Here is a 13,156-nt window from a genome sequence, read left to right on the forward strand (position 1 = left end):
TATATTGATTTTGAATATTTCTCCAAGGAGCCTAAATTAAAATTGTGATTTTTCGAGTGTTGAAATTAGCTCTGCATTTTTATTTCTGTTTTTGATCTGAAGGAATTGTTTGCTGTAAATCTGTAGTGGATAAAACAATATATTTTAACATGTAAGGTTCTTCATAGAGTCCTTATGCATGCAGCATAGGTCCTGCATAGAGTTCAAGAGAGAAGAGATAATTAAGATAAATCTAAGAGCTCTGATCCTGATACCTCCTTGCTTGCCCTAACATATGGAGAATAATATTGGAGGGTTGCTCTTAGTTTATAAGGGTTCCCCATTTCTTGTAGCTGGAATGAATAGATCAATGAGATAGAATGAATAGATGAGGTGAATAGAAATTTTGCTAATGAGAATAGTTATCTACCCACGCATACCTTCAGCAGTGTCATTAATGCTACCGGAAGACCTGCCTTTGTTAGACTTGTTTCTGCAAGCTGTTGTTGGGTGATTGAAATGCAAGCAGGCCTGTGGAACAGTTGGAATATAATTGTTTTACACTCCTACGTGTACTTCGTCAGCATTCCGAGGCATTCATACTTTCCATTCCAACAGTGAGGTGCTCCAGCACATATTCTTGCCCCAGGGGCACTTTGCACGGCACAGTTATTCAGCAGACAAATCTTTTTTGCTCTTAGTAAAATTGAGAAGCTTTTAAAATAGCTTGCTGCTGCCAAATCCTGGCTGCCTTGTTTGATATGAGTCCCCTAAAGATTTTTTTTCTTTACTGAATAACACCATAAAAATGTGTGGAAGGTGTAGTTCCAATACTGTTTGGAAGGTTTTTGTAGGTCATTCTGTAAGCATGAATATAGGACAGGAGAAGAATCTCCTCATATTGATCGGTTGCTACTTAACTGTTTAAATTCTTCTCAAATATGCTGGCAGCATTTCTTTTAGAAGGGCCTGCTTGAATAAAATATAAAAAGTATGTGGCAAGTAGAGTGCTGATGGGGTTCAGTGACATCCAGTGTGAGAGGACTGGGGTGCATCACAACTGCTATGTGTGGTAAAGCCAAGTGACCTGACAAACTGCAACAATATTCCTTTGAGAAATGGTTTCCTGGTGAAAAACTACTGGAATAGTAACATGAGCCAGAGTTCCAGAACCTAACTGCGCAAGGCTCTGAGCATTGTGATCTGACTCCAAAGCTATCCCTGCCCTGAGCAGGATTTGATCAGAAGGCCTTTAGGAATCACCTCCTGCTTCAAGGATTCCATGATTCTAATGTAGCTGAACTGTAATCTTTCAACTGTTTAACTTCTTTAATTTCATGGGATTTCATGGGATGTAATGCATGGAAATGGAAATATTCCATTGTCATAGTAGTAGGAAGCTACAGAAGGGTTATCTGTATGGAAAGAAAATTGGCTTTAACATCCTTAACTGTAGGGACTGAAGGACTTTTATAGGTAGTTGAGTGAGAACCTAGTCTGTCCATTAAAACCAATTTTCAGAACAGGCATAATGAGCCAGTTACCTTCTCATTCGAGAAAGGTGCTTGGCTCTTCACTTAGTATCCAGACAGAATTCTGGGTATCCAGACAGAATTCTTTTGAATTCTTTGAATTCAAAACAGGTTTAGAAATATAATTTTACTTGCCAGGAATAAGTAAGCAGGATAAAATAAGCTTTTCTGTTTTCCTGGAAATGACAGGATGTCCTCTGATTGTGTTCTAGAAGTGAATTTAACAATTTAGAAACATTTTTCAGCATTGACCTAACAATTTTCATGCACTCTTGATGTGACTCTTTCCTTTTGAATGTTTGTTTTCTGCTGTTTAACTGTGAAATCTGTTAGCTTCCAATAGATTCTGCATTTCTGCAGTAAACCAGTCCTAGTTTTATTCTGTAATTTTTTTCTCCTGTCTCCTTTTATGCTGACTTCAGTGACTTCATCTGCAAAATTGTTCATAGTTGAGCTGAATACATGCTTGTATCCTCTGCTCAGGCCCTCTTTTGTATTTTTTTCCATGACAGTGAGAAGGAAAGTAGGAAAGAAGAACTGAAGACTCTTCAGATTAGTTACTGCTGCTATGCAAGTGACAAATCCTTATTCATATAAACAAAAAGCCTAGCTTGCAGAGTGCATGAAGGTTTTCCACTTTTCAGCTGCAGTGCTGTCTAGTTGGTGCAGCATGGCTTTAAGAAGTATGTGGGCTGTTCCACATAATTCAGAGAAGAGGAACAGCAATGAATAAGCTTCTAGGATATATGACGTATGAGAAAAGATGGGAAAGAAATGGCATTTAGGAGCTACTTGATCAAAAAGGAAGACTAAGGGAGGCATACTAGTATTCAAATGCTTAAAGGGCTGCTTCAAATATAGAGGAAACCACATTTTTTTTCCAGCCCCTGTATCTACTGTAAGTAGGATAGAAATAGAATAGAAAGCTTCAGCTGAAATAAAGGAAGATTTGGCTACATTAAGAAAATATGAGGTTAAAGATCACAAAATGTTAAAAGATAATTCTCAGAGGTTTTTCAGTCATCCTCATCAACAGAAAGAGCAGTCTAAAGAGACAAGCATTAATATCTGCATGGATTCATAGTTTTGCCCTCAAACAGGGAGTGTTAAGATGAGATATCATTTAGGGTTCTCCTCTTGCTTAATTCTGTACAGTCCTGGGAAGAAAACGAGGCTGGTTAGTGGGTGGCAGTTCAGATCTGCTGTGTGTTGTGTGGAGCATCTTTCTGCCCTATAAGCAGATTGCCATTACCCTCCACTATTACCCTGTGCTTGCACTTAGCCCCCTTCTTTGATCCCTTCAGAGCTTCCAGTTCTGTGCGTTCTCTCTCTTTAGGTAAGAGGATGCAGGTAAGCTATGAACAGAATTGCTAATAGACCAGAAAAGTTAGTAGTTGGATTTCTGATAAGGAAAGCTATGGTAATTCAGTCAAAGAGATCTGACACTAAATGGAAAAGTTGAAGCAGCACTTCCTTGTGAATTTAAGTTACCCTCCCTACTGGCTGGATCTTCCAGCCAGTTTCTTGTGCTGTTTCTCTTCATTTGTAATGTTTTACTCAATTGCTAGAAATGAGCCACTGGCTAAAGTTATAGACTCTAACTCTCTTTCTTCTGTTATGTAAGGTGGATTTGATTGTAAGTATGAACAGGAACATGGATGGGAATTACCCAACATTTTCAAAATTATTATCCAGTTCTCCTTTGTGAGTGTTCTTGAAACTTCATTTTATTAACATTGTAGTAAACAACTGGGAATCTTTTAGCTGCTTTTTTTTTTTTAAAGTGACCTTTTTCATTTTTTTCTCAAAAACATCTGTCAGTTCCCAGCAGTGTCAAGTGCAGTCTGTCTGATCTTCCTCTTATTTAAACACTGTAAACTGACTCTGCTGAAAGCTGGAAATATCTTCAGATCTTTGTTTTGTTTTTGAGAACATTATTAGGAGTTGTATGCTCTGATATCAAAAAGGACTGTGTAGCTGACCGTTTACTGTCATAGCTGTGTGACAGCAACCTGCACTGAGGCCAGACTTCAACAGCCCTTCTCGGCAGACCACACACCAAAAGCAACTGTATGTCAGCATGGATATATACATAGTTTATGCATATATCTGTGCAAATACATACGACATACTATTAGCTAAGAACATCAAGAGCTTGGCCAGAAAAGACATCCAAGATCCCATACACTTTGGACATAGCTTTACAAGGAACACAAGATCTCCTGCCAAACTATGCCGTGCTACAAAATATACAGCTTTGCTTGTAGTTTAAACCTTAAAAGTAAAAATTATGAGCCAGTCCCTCATGAGAGGCATCAGAGTCTGTTCCAAAAACTTAAAAGTCAGTTGTTCCTTAAGGTTAGGAGGATAAAACAGAATATTTAAACAAACAAAACAACAACAACAACAAAACCAGTGGATTAAATCTCAGAGTAGATAAATGAAATGAATAAATTAACATTAGGGATTGAAAATGAGTTTGTTTGCAGTGCTAAAAATATTCTGATGATATCTTCTTTGAGGTGGTCTCTTGCCCCTGCATGTCAGACCATGGTCTAAGAAACTGGCAGTGAGTGGCCTCCAAGTCTATAACAAACATGTTGCTTTTTTAACAAAAAATGTCCCCCGTTTGAGCCACTTACAAGTAACTCAGAACTGCCTTCTTAAAATAGAATGCCAAAATTTCCTGAAGCTCTCTTGACATTGGGTAGTCTTGGTCCTTTCTGACTCATAAGGGCAAAGGCTCCCAGTACCCTGGTCCCAGCTTGTCTCAGCTATGGGAGGAAGAAGCCACTTGATTTGAATGCTGAGGAGTTCAGAGCCAGACCAGATGGCAAGGGGAAAAAGACAAAGGAGTGACATGAAGCAACTTCAAGTCTGTGGTTGGTGGGAAGAAGAGAAAAGGTGCCTTTCTTTTTTATCTTAATCCTCATGTATCTGACAAATGTCTCAGTGTGTCCTCAGAGAGACTGGGTGTTTCCTGCTTGTCTGTTAAAAATATGCTGTGGAGGTTATGTAGCAAAATACATGCAGAATGTGGTAAAGCATATTTTAAAAATTCTAGGGAAACGGTCATCTCAAACTAATGATCATCCTGAATTGGCCAATCACATCTGGTACCAGTTAAGGGCAACAGACTTTAATTTCATAAAAAAAATAATATAAATATAAAAATAAGCATCTGAATACCAGAACGAGGATTTTGTGATACCCTCAGTAATTTCTGTGAAGACTACAAAATTCTGTCTCTCTTGGATTTTAGAGCAAACTTGATTTTGTTTGCATTTATTATTATTTAAGTTCAGTGCTGTTTTGAGGTGAATAAGGCTTAAGATTCATCCAAGAGTGAGACCTCCTTTTCCAGTGTATTTAGGGACACAATGGCCTGGGACACTGCCTTGTCAGAACAAGTACTCATTTTCTCTAGTGCATCCTGCTAGCCTGTCCAATAGGAAAGAGGTGTACTCTTGTTAGGCAGGTAGGTGACTGGTGGCCTGAGGTATCTGGAAGGCTCCCTGGCATGCAGCTCTCCACTGCATTGCTGCTGGCCCACATGGGCTGGCAGGTGGGCTGGACAGGCACAACTGTTCAACTTTGAAGTTCTTGACTTAGTAGTGCAAATATTTCTTTAATTCCTTTTCTTCACATCATATTGTTAGCCTTTTTTTTTTTTTTAATAAGAGAAGTTACACCCTCTTTCTGCTCTCACAGTCTTTTCTTCCTATTCTCCTCTGTGAGTTAGCTTTATAGTCTTATTCTCTGAATAAATTTAGTCTGTCTCCAAAAGCATAACTAAGACACACAGAGGAATTTAGACATCTAAATCGTCACATTGCGCCACGGAAGAGGCTATGGCAGATGATGATGGGTGAAGTGCTATGCTAATGCCCCACTACAACCTTATGAGATATACTGACCTGCTAATTAAATACAATACTGACCTGCTAATTAAATACAATACCATGAGTTCAGTCATCTGTCTGCTTTGTTGTGCGTCACAGAATCAAAGCACTAAAAGTTCATTACAAGCACTTCTGCTTGACCAAGAGAAGACATCAGCCAGGAAAACCCTGTTTATGAGGCTCCACAGTTCTGAGAGGTGTGTGTGGAGGGCAGAGGTGTCACGTAGGACAAAGAATGTTGTGGTGCCTGTGGTAGTGTTCCTGGCAAACTTGCAAACCCAGGCAACATCTTTTGGAATTCCTGCCTGTTAATGTAGGTTGAATCAGTAAGATCTGATCTGCAACTCACTCCTTAGAGGGAGAAGTATAAGGTAGACATTCACTGAATGGTTGATTAGCTTGCCTAAGCTGAGAAGAGAGAGCTGAAAGATGTGGCAGGATCTGCACGCGATGTGGAAGTCCAGAAAACAATGAGGCCACACTGTGACAAACAGCTGTAACACATGTGCAAAATGGACATGCCAGCTGAAAAATTTTGGGATGCTTTAAGGTGTGGTTATGCATGGATCTAATTTCTCTTGACCCATTTATCAAGATCATATGATAATGTTAATTTTGTGCTGGCTTGAATTATGGATGTGTTGTGTCATAGATTGTCTCATGTATAGTCTGTTCTCTTGTGGGGATTTTGGCTCAGTTTTCTTGGTTCAGCTTCTGTTTTTCAGAACAGTTACTGTCTCAGGAAGAAGCTTTTCTAAACAATGTTAGAACCAGTGATTATTCTCATCTTGTAATTGTGAAAGTAGTGTTCATCTTTACCCTTCTCCCAAAAACTATTGGTGAATGCTGCAACAAAACCACAGCATGGATCTTGTCATCACTAAGCTTCTGCCAGCCTCTCTCTGCAGAATAAAGCGTGTTGCTTACCATTGACTTTATTTGGTGTTAGGCTGCATGCAGTATTCAGGTATTGCAGAGATACTGTGCTGGATTAAATTCCAGATGGAGTCTTGCTGATACTCAGACATAAGAGAAGTCTCACAGCCTGCTGATGGTCCGCAAGATCATGGAAACTGTTGTGCAGAACGTGGGCTGGAGTGGTTGGGCCCATGAAGCAGAGATAAGTAAAGGTCTTGGAGAGGTGAAGATGACTGTTCCAGGGGTCTTATTATTATGGTGCTACATCTCATACAACATTGTCTTCAACATTGTCTCACTCCATCCTGCTCCCATTTGATGGGTTTGCAAGAGCTCAGGGCACTTGTCACAGGGTCCTGATTTGTGGTAGCCACAGAATGATTCATCCTCACAGTCTGAGAGAGTGGCTTCCAGACGGTTCTCTGCAGCTGTAGATAATCCACCAGTGGTCATCCAGCTTTGGCTGTACTCCTGAAGTGAGAAAATAAAACCTGTTATCTTCTCCCCATCAGCTCTGTGTTTTATCAGTTCACTCAAAGAGCTGTGGCTATCTGCTTGGGCCATCTTTTGCCGTGGCTGGTGCTTAATGAATGGTTTTGATCAGTGCTGATTCTGCAGGGAGTATGTCTGGGGGAAAATGAGTGCTCCTTTTCTGGAACATGCATGAGTTTGGTATAGGCTTAGCGGTCCTGTGATCCTTGGCCTCTTGTGGGAGCAAGATGGATCAAGGACCAGGGGAGTCAGATGCAACAGAGAAAGAAGATTCCACAAATAGCTTTTCACAGGCTAGCATTATACAGCACTCATAAAGATCAGGACTTGTGCAAGCCAAAAACAGGTAAGGATCCAGGTTATGTGGGCAGAGAAAGGAATCTTCGGAGGGTCAGTGAAGCCTGCTGTCCAGGCAGGGAGTTTTCCTGGAGGATTGTGGCACTACTCTAGAGGCTGAGCAGGCACAGAGGCCAAGTGGCACAGGGAGGCTGTTGGCGTGGGCCATCTCTAGCTGTGAGGCCAGAAAACAATGAGAAACATACACAGGTGTAAAGGACAAGATTTTAAGTAGCCAAGTAGCAGCTTTGTGTCATTCAGTTATCCCCTGGAATTACTGGCAAACTGGTATTATTCTGACTTCTGAAAGCCCTGTCTTTCCCTCAGGGATTTTCCTTTCCCCCTGTGCCTCACAGTCACCTTGCACAAATCCTTCCTCCTCCTTCTAGGCAAACTACTCTTGAGTGCAGGAAAGCCCAAGATTCTCCTGTGAAGTCCTTGGCGTCTCTTCAGGAACAGCAACAAGATACCTTCCCCTGAGTGCAGCCATCTCTGGCTTTCCATGCTGTCCTGCACCCTGTATCAGGCACCATCTGCTTGATGCCACATCTCTCAATGAGGCCCTGCTACACAGAGGCATCTGGCTGTGGCACAAACAGGTCAGCCAGCTCTGCCTGGTTCTTGAGGAGAGCTTGTGGTGTGGGGCCAGATCCGGCAGGAAGTTAAGGCTTGGCGTAGCACAGGGAGAGGTTCTGGCTGAGCACCGGTGTGCTGTGATGTTGAAGGCTGATTGCGAAACCAAGAGGTAGGAGGGGACTGAGGGAAGTAACTCATAAAGTCATGATCCAAGGAGACATTTGAGGTCAAGATCTAGGTGTAAATGATTAGAAATGAAGTGGGGAAGAGAAATGTGAAAAACAGAGCACACAGCTGTGTTTAAAGAGGAGTAGAGGATGAGGAAAGAATAGGTAGCTTTGGGGACCTGAGGGCAATGCTGATTGCATGGGCAGCACCTCCTCCATAAATCTTAGCACAGCTGCAAACCAGCAGATGTTTTGGAGCTGTCGGGACGCTTTGTCTGATCTGCCTGTGGCGTGCCCAACCCGGTTACAACGGCCCACAGCTGAGTGGTGTCACTCTGACAGCTCACTTCCACCACACTGCTTTCTCATTCCCCTTTCTCAAAAGAATTGGGAGAGAAAATATGACGAAAAAGGCTCATGGGTTGAGATGAGGACAGGGAAATCACTCACCAATTACTATCACAGGCAAAACAGACTCAACATAGAGAGATGAATGTAATTTATTGCCTATTACTTACAAATGAGAGCAGCGAGAACTAAAAGGAAACTACAAATGCTGTTGCCCCATCCAACAGCTCTCTCTGAGTGGTGCGGGGGAATGGAGGCTGCAGTCTGTCAGTAATGCTTTGACTTTGCTGCGGTGCTATGGCTTGGTGTGGTCTGCCATGGTGGCCGGGGGCAGCGTGCCAGGAGCAGGAGTTGGTGGCTGGTAGCCTCAGTAGGGCTGCTTGAAGGCACTGTTGCCACCAGAGATTTGTGTTAAAAAATTACAGTATGAATTTTCCTACATTTGCTGGAAAAACCATAAGGTAGCGGTGGATAATCACACTGTTTCTGGTTTTGCTGAATCATTATAGTGCCTTTTCTCCTTCACATAGAATTCCTTTGAAGCACAGAGATCTGAATGTAAGTTTGATTAGTTACTGAATGCTGGGACAGAAGAGGCAGAGGAAGATTGATGAGCTTGACGAATGGAAATAAGTTTTCTGCGGAGAGCAATGCAAGCTTTCTCGTACAGTGTGTGACTTTTCCCTAATGCCGTAATGCTCAAATCATTGAATTTTGAACAACCATCTGTAAGAAGCTTGTACTGCCCTGACAAGTTATATACAAATTCTACACAGATCCTGAGAAAGCTCTGTGTTTATAGAAGCTGGTTCCTCATTAAACAATTCCAGCACTAACTTTACTTTTTAACAAATTACTGTTGTTATGCTTTGGTAATCTCTGTCTAAACAGAATAATGTCAGTGACTAATACAGTCATCTGTTACACAGTGTCACCGTTTTCCCGGCAACTTCCCACTCACCCTTCGGCCAATTTCAAGCAGATCTGATGGTGGCCCGACATTCTTAAATGACAGCAAGTTTCCCCAGGTGTGAAAACATAGGGAGGTTAGCAGTTTATTTGGACTTCCTGTAGTGATGTCATACCCACTTTCCCCAGACAAATAACCAAAGGACTGAGCGCTTCCGAAGGCACAGCTGTCAGCGCTGTGCAAGCAGCAGAGCTAATGGTACGCCAGTCTCCTGTGGTAATAGCTTATGCCTGGATTCCCTGATGTCAAATCTAAGTGACACTCGCAGCGTAACCCTTTCTTCATTATAAAATCTCCCTTTTCCTTGTCTGGTTTTGTGCCACTTGGAGAATGCGCTTTAGCTGGAATCTTACCGTCAGATTTTCTTGAAATTGTTCAGAGGGCATGAAGTGACTGGGAGAAACAATAACGTCAAGGACAGACAGACTGCTATACAGAGGCAGAGTGATCACATAAATCTGCATTAATTGCCACAGGATTGCAGTTTTACTGCCTTGCAGTGGAGCAGAGGAAGTGGAGGATGGAGAGGAGCAGAGGAAGTGATGCAGGGGAATTCTTTAGTGCTCTCAACGCCTGCTTTGGACAACTTTCCCACCAAAATAGATATCAGTGTTTGTGAGCTGGTTAACTGTGGCAAGGGCTAAGCAGTCCTTGCTGTAAACCTGTGCGGGTCACAGCTGTGGGCCGCAGGAGAGACTGCTCCGGCTGTGCAGGCAGTACTGTGCATTCTGCCTTGCTGCTTCTGGGGAGGCCGCTGAACACTGAGGAGCTCTTAATCTGCAGGAGAGCAGGGGCCTTAAAACTTTGGCGTTGTAGAGAGGTGGGGATGTTGGTGTTGGAGGAGTCTGCTGGCATGTCTGTGTATCTCTTTCCAGGAATTAAGAAGCCAAAGATCACTCCATAGAATTTCTTCATCCCACAGGATCCATTTCTTCATGAGCAATGTAAGCATGGTCATTCTGAAAGCCCATCTTCTTGTCTCTTGATGTTTTCCTTTGACTTTAAGGAGCCTATTTCTGGTATTTGGCGGGATTTTATTTGCATACAGTAGAAGAATTTGAATTTCGTCCTTTTATACAACTGGCCAAGCCCTGGGGACAGCTCTGAATCTGCAGAGGTCTGCTGACTTCTATTCATAACTGGTTTCAATCCTCTGTGTTGCTTACTGTGTGTGAGAGAGATTAATATAAATGAAGCACTGATCAAATGTTTTCTGATGGCAATAACTGACAAGGCAATGGATCATGCAGAAATTGTTCCACAATTTTCTTGTTAGCTTTTCTTAGTATCTTCTTGCTTCTCTGTCGCAGAATCTATGGCTGCCTCTCTTACAAATGTACATTTATGTTCACAGCAGATCCATAGAGATCTCTGTTCAGGAATAGAACAGAATGAATCTGCCAAGTCCACAGGCATGATTTCTCTGGAAAGCGAATAGAGGAACAGGGATTGAGGAGAAGTTTCACCATTTGGTGTCTAAACAGTAGTTAATACCCAGTGAGTTTTCTGTTGGCGAATAGGCAGGTGTATCACCTTTATGTAACATTGCTGACATTATTGCCAGCTAAGTACTAAGGGCATCTGTAAAGAAAAATGCTTGTAACTCTTCAAAATTTGAATGGTATGTCCAGATTAGCTTGCTGAGACAGAATTTAAAAAAAAAAAAGTATGCAAATTAAAAATCAAATTGCCTGCCAACTGTTGGCACCCTGTTACCTCTGCTAACATTTGCAGGCTCTTAAAGGATCCTGGGTGCACAATAGCTTCAGGGAGGTCTGAAGGTGAAGTTCTGGGCTGTGACTCTCAGGTATGTAGTAGGGAAGGCTTTGTGAGCACTATTTATATTCTTCTGGGAGTTGGGGGAAACTTGGGTGTAATTCAATGGAATTAGGAGTTTATGTAAGACATGACTGTTTTATGTTTCAGAATAAAACCAGGCATTTTACTGCTTTGTTTCTGTGCAAATGGACCTTCCTACCCTATGGCTGTGCTCCAAGGTGCTAGCACTGGTGGAATCCTCACCCATTCAAAGCAGGGAATTTTTTGCCTGTTGGTAGGATAGGGGAGATTTCTCTTCCACAGGCCTTTGAATATCTTGTGTAAATCAGTAAAATGTCAAGTATGCTATTAAAACATTGATCCTTCACTAAAAAGGTTTTATTTTTGCTTATATTTTCTTTGAGTGGTTATGATTTCTAGAGAACCTACTGGAATAGCTCCTACTGAATTCAGCGCATACAAGATCAGACTTGTTGGGCTGTTTGTTCCAGGGCATAGAATACTTTTGTTTCTTCTGTGATTTCCTGGTAAGGTGATTTTTGTTTGACACAGAAACAATATTTTCCAATCACATTTCCATTTGTATCTATTAATTCACTACAGCAAACTTCCAAACTAGCCCCTGCTGTTTCCTGACCTTTGACCAAATGTTCTGATAATTTCCTTATTGACAGTAAGTAGATGCAGAATTTCAGATAGTACTACCTTTGTAACAAGGATTGCATTTGGTATATTTTCTTCTTTTTTTTTCATCAGGGACTGTTCTGATTCTGTAGGAGTTTTTTTTATGAGTGAAAAAAATAGCACAGAAGATGAATTGCTTCATTAATAAAAAAAGTCATGACATGAATGTGTAACCAAAAAAATTGTTCTTACAGGAATTTCTAAGTTATGAAAACATTTCTAAAATGTGGAGGCCAAGCCCCCAGTACTGTTCACTGCAGTTTTTACAGGGGTGTGATTGGGTTTGATCTGTTTGTTCCATGTGGTGCTAAGAGCTCAAACCTTCTCAGCAACGGTTGGACTTTGCATCCAGGTTCTGACAATTTACATAGGTGCCAGCCTGAAGGTTTAAACAACATGGGCATCACATTTTCTCGTGTGTCTGTGTGGAAGTATTGAATTCGGTAGAGTTTCTCTCATTTAACCAGAAGGAAATTTAGTCTTTTTAATTTTTTAGTTTTAGTGACTTTATTGAGCTGAAAAGAAAAATAACATAATGACACTAGTGGTTACTTTTGTCATTACAAAGTATGATTCTTTTTTTTCAGTGATGTTTAGATAGATTTGTTCCTCCACATTTTACTTACACACATGCAGGTTCACTGCCTCACTGGAATCCAGGAAGGGAAAAGCTGGGCTTTGAAGCATGTAACTGCTCCTACCCTAGTTCCAGGTAGGAGGCCAGCTCTATCCTGAAGTGCAAGGAAAGTCAGAGGGACTTGGCAGAAACAATGCCTGTTGTGCGAGGTTTAGTACGCAGCTCTGAGAAGTGCGTGGGTGCCACAGTGCCTTGTGCATTAGTGGGGAACAGCCTTATGCAGGGCTTGCTCTGCCATGTGCTCCTACAGCTCCAGGGGCAGGGGCATGTCCTGGAAGAAGATGAAAGAAGTCTTGCTTAGTGTGTGGTGGGAGGGAATAAAACAAGCATTTGCTGATTTTGAGTAGCCTTATGCTAGGTCAGTGAAAAAAAGAAAGAGAGAGTGAAAGAGAGAAAGAGAGAGAGAAGGAGAAAGAAAGAAAAAAAGTGAAAGAAAGAAAAAGCTTCCTGTCATGTTGTGAAGGCACTTGGGCAGTGCACTAATATTTGTCTTCGCACCTGGCTTTAACACAGCTCAGACAAAGGAAATGCAGCCTGTGCATGGCTTTATAGTGGTCAAAGAGAGATCTGCATACCACTGCAAATAAAATTTTGCTTAGGATGAGAACTGAGGGAAGGAAGCAAACAAACAGAGAAAGCAAATCACAAGCAGGCAGCCAAAGGAAAACTAACCACTTCCATGTAAACACTTGTGGAAAGTGTGGCCAGTATGTCATACAAAGCTCAGAGGAAGAGGCAGCAGATGAGCAGATGAGACCTTCAGCAGGTTGGTTCTGCTCACAGCATCTTACTTCTCTCTTTTTCAGCCACATAGGGTGAAATATTTGGAGGTGGGA

This window comes from Numida meleagris, chromosome 5 (assembly GCF_002078875.1).
Source record: "Numida meleagris isolate 19003 breed g44 Domestic line chromosome 5, NumMel1.0, whole genome shotgun sequence".
NCBI lineage: Eukaryota > Metazoa > Chordata > Aves > Galliformes > Numididae > Numida > Numida meleagris.